This window comes from Oryctolagus cuniculus, chromosome 5 (genome assembly GCF_964237555.1).
Source record: "Oryctolagus cuniculus chromosome 5, mOryCun1.1, whole genome shotgun sequence".
NCBI lineage: Eukaryota > Metazoa > Chordata > Mammalia > Lagomorpha > Leporidae > Oryctolagus > Oryctolagus cuniculus.
The window spans coordinates 105203496-105213405 of NC_091436.1; the positions used below are offsets into that span (position 1 = coordinate 105203496).

At 37.1% G+C, this 9910-nt stretch overlaps 1 pseudogene; it reads right to left on the reverse strand.

Annotated features, from left to right (window-relative positions):
* Positions 1-8313: 8313 nt before the first annotated feature.
* On the reverse strand, positions 8314-8515 carry LOC127493384 (U2 spliceosomal RNA; annotated as a pseudogene).
* Between the last annotated feature and the right edge of the window lie 1395 nt (positions 8516-9910).

The following is a 9910-nucleotide window of genomic DNA, read 5'->3' on the forward strand; positions in this document are numbered from 1 at the left end:
TCAAGAAATCTCTAAAGGTCAGAGCTGAGCCAATCTGAAGCCAGGAATCAGGAACTTCTTCTAGGTCTCCCACATGGGTGCAGGAGCCCAAGCATTTGGGCCATCCTCTGCTGCTTTTCCCAGGCACATTAGCAAGGAGCTGGATCAAAAATGGAGTATCCGAGTCTCAAAAAGGCACCCATATAGGATGCAAGGATTACAGGTTGCAGCTTTACCAACTACGCATCAAAGCCTGCCTAGTGGTAATCATTTTATTTTAATCATTAGTACTTTTATTAGCAGCCAATTATGGATTGAAAATGCTTCAGTTCTAAGCATGTCCATTTATGTACATAGATATGTATTTAAATTCTAAAGTACACATATTTGACTTTGATATATTTTATATGTTATAAAATTTGAATATGTTGTATCAAATAATTTGTTTAATTATTTGTAGTAATGGGTTAAACTTAATTTTTAACCATTGAAGAAAAGGCTTGCACATAGGAATAGCTTAAAATTAATAAATTAATAATGCAAGAAAATTTTTCAACATTTGTAACCTCTCAGAACATAATTTAGTAGCAAATGACAAAAACAATGCAATAGATTCTCCAGCAAGGGTAATAACAATTTTTTTTTTCTGACAGGCAGAGTGGACAGTGAGAGAGAGAGACAGAGAGAAAGGTCTTCCTTTGCCATTAGTTCACCCTCCAATGGCCGCCACGGCTGGCATGCTGCAGCCGGCGCACCACACTGATCCAAGGGCAGGGGTCAGGTGCTTCTCCTGGTCTCCCATGGGGTGCAGGGCCCAAGTGCTTGGGCCATTCTCCACTGCACTCCCTGGCCACAGCAGAGAGCTGGCCTGGAAGAGGGGCAACCGGGACAGAATCCGGCACCCTGACCGGGACTAGAACCCGGTGTGCCGGCGCCGCAAGGCGGAGGATTAGCCTACTGAGCCGCGGTGCCGGCCCAAGGGTAATAACAATTTAAACAGTAATATCTAAAATGTCATTATAGTAAAGTTATTATTTTTGTATTGAAGAAAGGAATAAAGGGGGCCAGCATTTTGGCACAGCAGGTTAATTTACCACCCCTAGAACTTACAAGTGCTGGTATGAGTTCCAGATCCTCCGCTTCTGATACAGTTCCCTGTGAATGTGCCAGGGAAAGCAGCAGAAAATGATACAAATGCTTGGTCCCCTGCCACCAAAGTGGGACACCCAGTCCTGGCTTTGACCTGGCCCATTCCTGGCCTTTCTTTCCATTTGGAAAGGGAACCAGCAGATCTCTTTCTGTATATCACCTTCTCTCTGAAATGCTGCCTTAAATAAATTCTAAAAGAGATGTCCACATTAGTTCTAAAATACTTGTCTTTTCTTTATCATTTTGAACATGATTATTACTTGGAATGTTCATATGGTTCGTATGGTTGAAGCATTTCTGTCCCTATACTGATAAGCATTGAAAAATCAGCTATGGATTAACTAAAAGCAAATATACCTAAGGACTATAATGACATTGTGGCAGATGTAATTAACCAATTTAATATTTAAGACAAATAAGGCATTAAAAGATTTATGAATTCTACCAAACTCTACCAATGTTTTTGTTCTAATTATTTATTCAATGTTTTCTTTTTAATTTCTACAATAATAACATTTTTTAAATAAAGGGGGTATTTGATTACCTAATATTTATACGTTTATTACAGTTGCTATTTTTTAAGATTTATTTATGTATTTGAGAGTTTTAGTTACAGAAAGAGAGGGAAAGACAGAGAGAAAAGTCTTCTGTCTACTGATTCACTCCCCAAATGACTGCAATAACAGAGATGACCTGATTAGAATCCAGGAGCCAGGGGCTTCTTCCTGGTCTCCCATGTGGGTACAGGGGCCCAAGGGCTTGAGCCTTCTTCTACTGCTTTCCCAGGCCACAGCAGAGAGTTGGATTGGAAGTGGAGCAGCTGAGACACAAACCAGTGCCATATGGGATGCTGGTGCCACAAGCGCAGGCTTAGCCTCCTACCAGCTGCCACATTTTTATATTCAAAATTTAAAAAGTAAAAACATAACTTTCTACCTGAATTTTCAGATAATTTGATGATTAAATTGTAGAAATGTACACACTGTATAAAATATAATTATATGTTGACTCTTCTTTTCAGTGTTTGTGTAGACTAGTTGACAAAAATATGAGTGAAAAATAAAGTTACAGTACTCTCAATAAAAGATTACAATTTTCTATTCAAAGGAAAAGAGCCTTTTGGGTGTTTATTTTAGCTATGTTTTTAACTACATTTGTTGTTTTAAGATGGAAGAAAATGGCACTCATCAGAGATGCACATTTTAGATATAGCCATATAGTCATGGAAATGTGCATAAATTGACTGGGGCTGAAAAGAAAATAAGAAATAATTATCTTATTCAGCATAATGGGAACTATGAGTCATTCTTTTCTTTCCGTCACTTGTTCTTCTCCTTTGTTCCCTATTTTAGTTAATTGCAACATCCTCCTCTTGCCCTTTCAGCTTGTAAAGTAGGGAATTATCATATCATTATATTCTAGTATCATACAATCTAGACTCTACCATTGTTTCTTGAAGCCTGCATGGACTCCTATGCTTCTGTAACATTTTTTCATGGCATTTCTCAACTCAGAATTTTAATTTCTCAATTTAAGAAATGTATTCTTCATACTTTTTAGAGACAGAACAGATAGATTCTGCTTCATGATATCTTTTTTTCACAATGTTACATAGGAATATTCTTTTTCTTTTGCCCTCTGCTGACTTCATAGTGCTTTCTTTATAGACCATTTATGTTTTCTATCTTGTTTTAACTAGCCAACTCAACTTATCTAATTCTTACCCCTTTTTTTGTTCTTTAAGATGCTTACAGAGTTCACCGTGTGCATAAAAACTCAATAATTGTTAACTGAGTGATGAAATACTCTGGTGCATTCTTTCAAGTTAGAAACATGATAGGAGTAAATTAGATACTTTTGGAGGCTGCAGTGGCTTTGATTTATTTTACTTGTTTAAGGTTTATTTATTTGAAAGAGCTATAGAGAAAGCAACAGAGAGGGGGAGAGAGAGAGACCAATCTTTGTTCCACTGGTTCACCCTCCCCAAATGGCCATATCAGTCAGGTCAAAGTCAGGATCCAGGTGCTTCTTCAGTGTCTCCCACGCAGGTGAGGGGCCCAAGGACTTGGGCCATCCTGTGCTGTGTTCTCAGGTGCAACCCATATGAGATGTCCCTGTCACAGGCAACAGCTTTACTTGCTATGCCATGGTGTTAGCTCTAAGTTTGAATTCTTAACAGTTTTATGAAGACATTTGTATTTTCCTGGCACATAAGCTGTCTGGGGGCAAAGATCACAGAATGGGGAAATCTCATTACTAGGTCCTGGTCCTACCATTAATAGTCCAAAGGCTATGAACTGAGGGCAGGGATACCATCCACAGGTATCTTTGAGTGCTTTCAGTTGTCAATAAAGCACAATAAGAGAGCTTTGTTTTGTTTTGATTTCACAAATATAGAATCTAATTGCAAATGTTATAAAAGTAGCAAAATAAAACATTTGCAATATCATTCCTAAGAGGAACATAACAAATTATTTCAATGAAAATAATTATATCATTTTTCTCTTTTAATTCTTGTCACTGAGTATATATGATTCCTTAAATCATGCCAGAGTTTTCACATGAAATGTTTTTTAAAACAACATAACCTATCATTGAAGAGAAAGATGTCTTACAAAGCACCCACACATCCTTGTATTGAGTGAAGTATAGAATCAGAGTCAATTACACAATTTTGAATACATTTATTCCATAGTAGAGTGCCTAATCTTCTCCAGTACGGCTAATAAAACATTAGTGCAGGAATGTAGCATTTCTACTCTTGCAGCTAAAAATTGGTCTGTGGACCAAAACCATTGACATTACCAGGGGACATTTTAGAAGTGCAGAATGCCTGCTCCCTCCTCTACTTAGGGCATGAGTACAGGCAGTTTCCCAGGAACCCAGATTGTTCCTGTGCTTGTTCACATTTGAGAAGATCTAGTCAAGTGAAGGTGGTAATAAAGGCAACACCTTACTCTCTTGCTGGTCAAACAGAAGCAGTTAAAGGGTCCCGAGTCACATGTCACATGTAAATAAACATGAACTGGGTCTAGGGAATTTGCTGAACACAAAGCAAAAACAAAGACAGCTAAGAGGTGTTGTATCTATTTTAAATTCCAGGAGATAGAGTCAATGAAATCATGCTTCATTAATTGGTGGATTAAATATAAAATCCTTTACCTTATAGTCCTCAACATAACCATTAACAATAAAAATGTGAAATATTTTCACAAATGTTGGTGCTGAAAAGCTAATCTATATTTTAAGAACAAATACCAGAATGATGGCCCAACTCTCCAATCATAAAATAATGTCAAAGAATGGAAAATTTTGATTACTCTGATTTAATCAGTACATGGTGATAAATGTATTGCACTTTGACTATGACCTTGTCTAATTAAGATCGGAGCTGGCGAACTCAAAAGGCTTCCATAGCCTTGGCAACTCATGACAAGAACCAAGGGTGATTACTGATGCCATAAATAAGAGTGTCAATTGTTAAGTCAACAACAGGAGTCACTGTGCACTTACTCCCCATGTAGGATCTCTGTCCTTAATATGTTATAGTATGTGAATAAATGTTATAACTAGTACTCAAACAGTACTTTACCCTTTGTGTTTTGTGTGGGTGCGAACTGTTGAAATCTTTACTTAATATATACTAAATTGATCTTTTGTAAATAAAGATAATTGAAAATGAATCTTGATGTGAATCGGATGGGAGAGGGAGCAGGAGATGGGATGGTTGCGAGTGGGAGGGAGGTTATGGGGGGAAAAAGCCATTATAATCCAAAAGCTGTACTTTGGAAATTTATATTTATTAAATAAAAGTTAAGAAAAGAAAAGTGACATTGTAGCCAATAAATACATACCTTTATTGTTTTTTTTTTAATTTTTCTTTTTTGACAGGCAGAGTGGACAGTGAGAGAGAGAGACAGAGAGAAAGGTCTTCCTTTGCCATTGGTTCACCCTCCAATGGCCACTGCTGCTGGCGCGCTGCGGCCGGCGCACTGCGCTGATCTGATGGCAGGAGCCAGGTACTTATCCTGGTCTCCCATGGGGTGCAGGGCCCAAGCACTTGGGCCATCCTCCACTGCACTCCCGGGCCACAGCAGAGAGCTGGCCTGGAAGAAGGACAACCATAGCAGAATCCGGCGCCCCGACCGGGACTAGAACCAGGTGTGCCAGCGCCGCAAGGCGGAGGATTAGCCTAGTGAGCCGTGGCGCCGGCCCATACCTTTATTGTTAATAAAAAAAAAATTTAAATTAAAAAAAACCTACTGTATGCTTTCAGGCACGTTGTATGAAGTACACCATAAATAATCTCTCTATACCTCTAGGGCACATTTCACTATTTTTTTTATTTATATTTTTAAATTTATCAGAAGGGCAGAGCTACAGAGAGGGGAGGAGAGACAGAGGAGAGAAACCCTCCATCTGCTGGCCCACTCCCCAGATGGCTGCATCAGCTGGGGCTTGGTCACAGCAAAGCCAGGAGCCAGAAGTTTCCCACAGGTTTTCCATAGGGATTCAGAGGCCCAAGAATTTATGCCATCTTCTGCTGCCCTCCCATGTTTATCAGCAGGAAGCTGGATCAGAGGTGGAGCACCTGGGTCTCAAACTGGTGCCCATAGATTTGCTGGAGTCTAAGGTATAGGCTTAAACTGCTATGCCACTAAGCAATCCCATGTCATCACCTTACACACTGGAAGACAGTGTAACATAAAGTATATAAAGCACCTGAACAACATGAAAGGAACTACAGGCTCCGAGAATTAAGGCAAGTTATCAGGCTTCCATTTTGATCTCTATTTGGCCTGTAAGTCTTAAAAAGTCAGGCGATCCTTTTTCCTAGTTTATAGAAGGTTATAAATTGCAGCTTGATTAGAAGCAACAAACCAGATGTAGGAGGACGTGGTGAAGCATGATAGAAAAAGGCTTTCTGACAGTATTGAGAAGTGACAGCTGACAGCATGACATTGAGAGGTTCAGAAACTTCCAAGCATTTGCAGAAATGTGCTGTGGATTTCAGCACAGAACAGGAATGAAGATACTCAATGATGGCGATGAATCATCAGGAAAATGACTACATTCTGCATAGTGTCCTTTGTTAAGGGAAAAGTGAAAACTACCCTGCGCTTTTTGGAAAATTTTCTATCCAAGCAAAAAAGTTGAGTTAAATAATTGGATTCTAATGGGGCAAATTCTAATGGGCATAGAATACTCACTCATGTAACATGTGATCTCACCATGCAATCTATTTCCCCAAGAATTTATTGTGAAAAAAATGCAGTTTTAAAAATGAAAATCCTAATCTACCAGAAGTCTGGCTTGCAATTCAATTTCCACTCTTCAGTTAGGTGTACAAGTTTGGGAGATGGAACTCCTTCAGGTTGCTTGTTCACATCTGCAAATGTCAACTTTATTTACATCGTAAGGTTTCATTGCAGACCCAGCAGACTTCTGTAGGTGAATATGAAGTCGCATGTGATAAAGGAGTATTGTTGATATACCTGCCAGCCTCCTCTATGGTAATTGTGAACATTTGAGAAACTGGAGTGATATTTTAGTCTAACAAGCTTACTGATTTAAAAGAGATTTTGTTTTTAGAGCACTTGCTTGGATATCACGTAATGTACAGCGTGATAGAGACTCCAAGCCAGAAGTCTATCACCTTAGACCTTTTGGTAGACAACAGGACTCATGGAAGTGCACGCTGTGTGAAAACCACTTCAGCAGATCCACAGAATCTCTGATGTTAAGAAATACTCCAGCTCTCATTCTGAGCTCCAGTTGTATTATAAATCAAACTATTGGTTGATGTATTTTCCATTTCATGGCAAATTAGAAGGTTAGGGGTTATGGTGATTAAATATGTGGTGATGTTTAGCATTACAAAATTTTCTTCAGACCCATACCTTACCATGCACAGACAATTAAAAGCAAATAATTTTCAAAGATACCCAATATATCTCATTTAATCTATATCTGCATAGTGACATTGACCTGTGTTTATATCCATAGTTAGTTTTTTTTTTGTAAAATGCGTTTTCCATGAACTTTAGAAGACTCCACATTTACTAAAAATTCTTAACCCCTTCAATAAAATTCATATTCACCCTAAACTTAAAAATGCATTTAAATTCTATGCATGATTAGAAAAAGACACACAAGTGGACAGCACCAATGAAAACATCGAACACACGGAATCATTTTATTGACACTTGTTTCCTTTAAAACATGCATTTGGGGGCCAGTGATTGGGCATAGAGGGTTAAACCTCTGCCTGCTGTATATGCAAACAAAATGGGTGCCGGTTTGAGTCACAGCTGCTCCGCTTCTAGTGCAGCTCTCTGATAATGTGCCTGGGAAAGCTGTGCAACATGGGCTGAGTACTTGGGCCCCTGCATCCACGTGTGAGACGCTGAACAAATTTCAGGCTCCTGGCTTTAGCTTGGGCCAGCACTGGACATTGTGGCTATTTGGGGGATGAACCAGGGATTAGAAAATCTATCTCTCTCTCTCTCTTTCTCCTTTTCTCCCTGTATCTATGCTTTTCAGATAAATAAATAAATCTTAAAATAAACAAACAAAAACTATGCTATTGAATCTGGGAAGCTCCCCAATTCCCCCAATTTAAATTTTTCTACCTTATAACAAAAAGAGAGAGATATCATAATTGTTATTAAAAGAGTTTTATTTTCTCAAGTAATAAAAATTACTTTAATTTAAAAAATAGTCACAACAAAATAATCACAACAAAATCTTTCATTCATTCTAACCCAGATAGTCTCACCTTTAATTATATCACATTACATTTAAGAACTTAGAGGTCTGAAAACTGAAACAAATTGTTCTTTTTAAATTTTGAAACTATAAAACACATGATATGAGGTAAAAATATACACAATTTTGCTCTAAACATACTAGCTCACAATTCAGAAGCAAAGTTAGGAAACAAGAAAAGTTAAGAGAAGTTTGAGGGGAAACTGCCTGTAGTTATTTTAAATTTTAACTCACCTCCAGATGATGATAACTAATTGAAACTCTTGTTTTTATCACTTCATATTAATATATTAGAAAATATAAAACATTCAATTGTGATAGATGAATTTTAAGATTAAATATACAGACTATTGAGATTTTGTTTTAAATTAGATTCTTTAGAAAAGATAACATATTGCATCAATTGTTTTTGTGAGGGGAGGGTGCACAGTCCCCGGAGGTACTGGAATACCAGGTCCACAAAAGGACCCAGTATTTTTCCAGACAGAGAAAGTTCCTATTCCAACTCCCTGCTCCAAAATCCATTTAATATATTGTCCTCGGATAGAGGAGGTATCAGATATGAAACTGATAAGAACAGGTACTCCACTTGATCTTAACCAAAAGGCCAAGAAGCGATGCCTCAATTGTTAAAAATAGTCCAGTCCTTGTCTGTACGGAAGATGTCTTACAATTTTTCCATTGTAGACATCCCACTGTTTCCTTGGAAAGTTTCAGCCAAGGAAATCATAAAATAAATGATATTGGTAATTTGTTTCAGCAATGTTATATTTCTTTTCAACCCCAGGTTTGAACATGTATTACCTCCTTTTTGAGTTGTTCATTGTTTCAGATCCTGCTTCTCTTCCTTTTTATCAGTATGACATTTTATTTTGGGCAGTTTTGTATTATAATTATTTTAAAAATATGATTGTTTCAGATGCCAAAACTCTTGAAAAGCAGTGTATTACAGGAGTTTCTAGCCCATGACAAGTTTGATGTCTTTCATGACCCCTGTGGGGAAAATTTTCCATGTGGCCAATGGTAAATTAGATGAGCAATTTCCATTATTTTTAATGGGCACTGTGGTGTGATTGCATTCCTAGTGAACATAAATTTACCCTTTGATGATCAGAATAAGCCTCAGGGAAAATTATGCAACTGATGTATTTAATTTTTCTCTTACAATTGAATAACCATAATCAGAAATTTTAGACATCTTTTTTTTTTTTTACCAAATGATAGATTTATAAACTTAAAGCACACATTTTTCATTATATTTAATCTGTTCACTCTAATATCTAAAAGCAAGTGATTAGTACAGACCAGATAAAACTTTATTTCTCTATATTTTATAATCTTGACAATGCATTTATGTTCTTATTGTCTTGAGCCTTTCTTTTCAAACCAAATATATTCTGTTTTATCCTAGAATATCAAAAAGGAATCCTGGATAAAAATAATAATTACTAGAGAATAATGAAAAATATTTTAGTGAATATAAGGGGAAATCTAATTTTATATATTGTTTATTATTACCTATTAATTAATATTACTCACAAAATTTACCTTGTTATGAGAGTATACAAAATATGATAACAGTAATCTCAATAATTAAGATATTAGTTTCCATTGATTTGTGCATAATGCCTATATATGATTCAAAAAATAATTTATGATCCTAAGCTTGGATTCATATAAAAAATTACTGGGGCAAGCATAGTGTCACAGAATTTCAGGACATGCTCAAGCTGACATACCTCAAACGGTAGAGTTAGAAACATACCAGGGGATTCCAATTCAATCCCATCAAGGTGGCATGTACCAATGCCATCTCACTAGTCCCAGTGATCAATTTCTGTTCACAATTGATCATAATGATAGGACTAAGAACCAAAGGGATCACATAAACAAGAATAGTGTCTGCAAATACTAGCTGATAGAATAAAAAAGGGAGAGAACGATCCAACATGGGAAGTGAGATACACAGAAGACCCATAGAATGGCAGATGTCCTAAACAGCACTCTGGCCTCA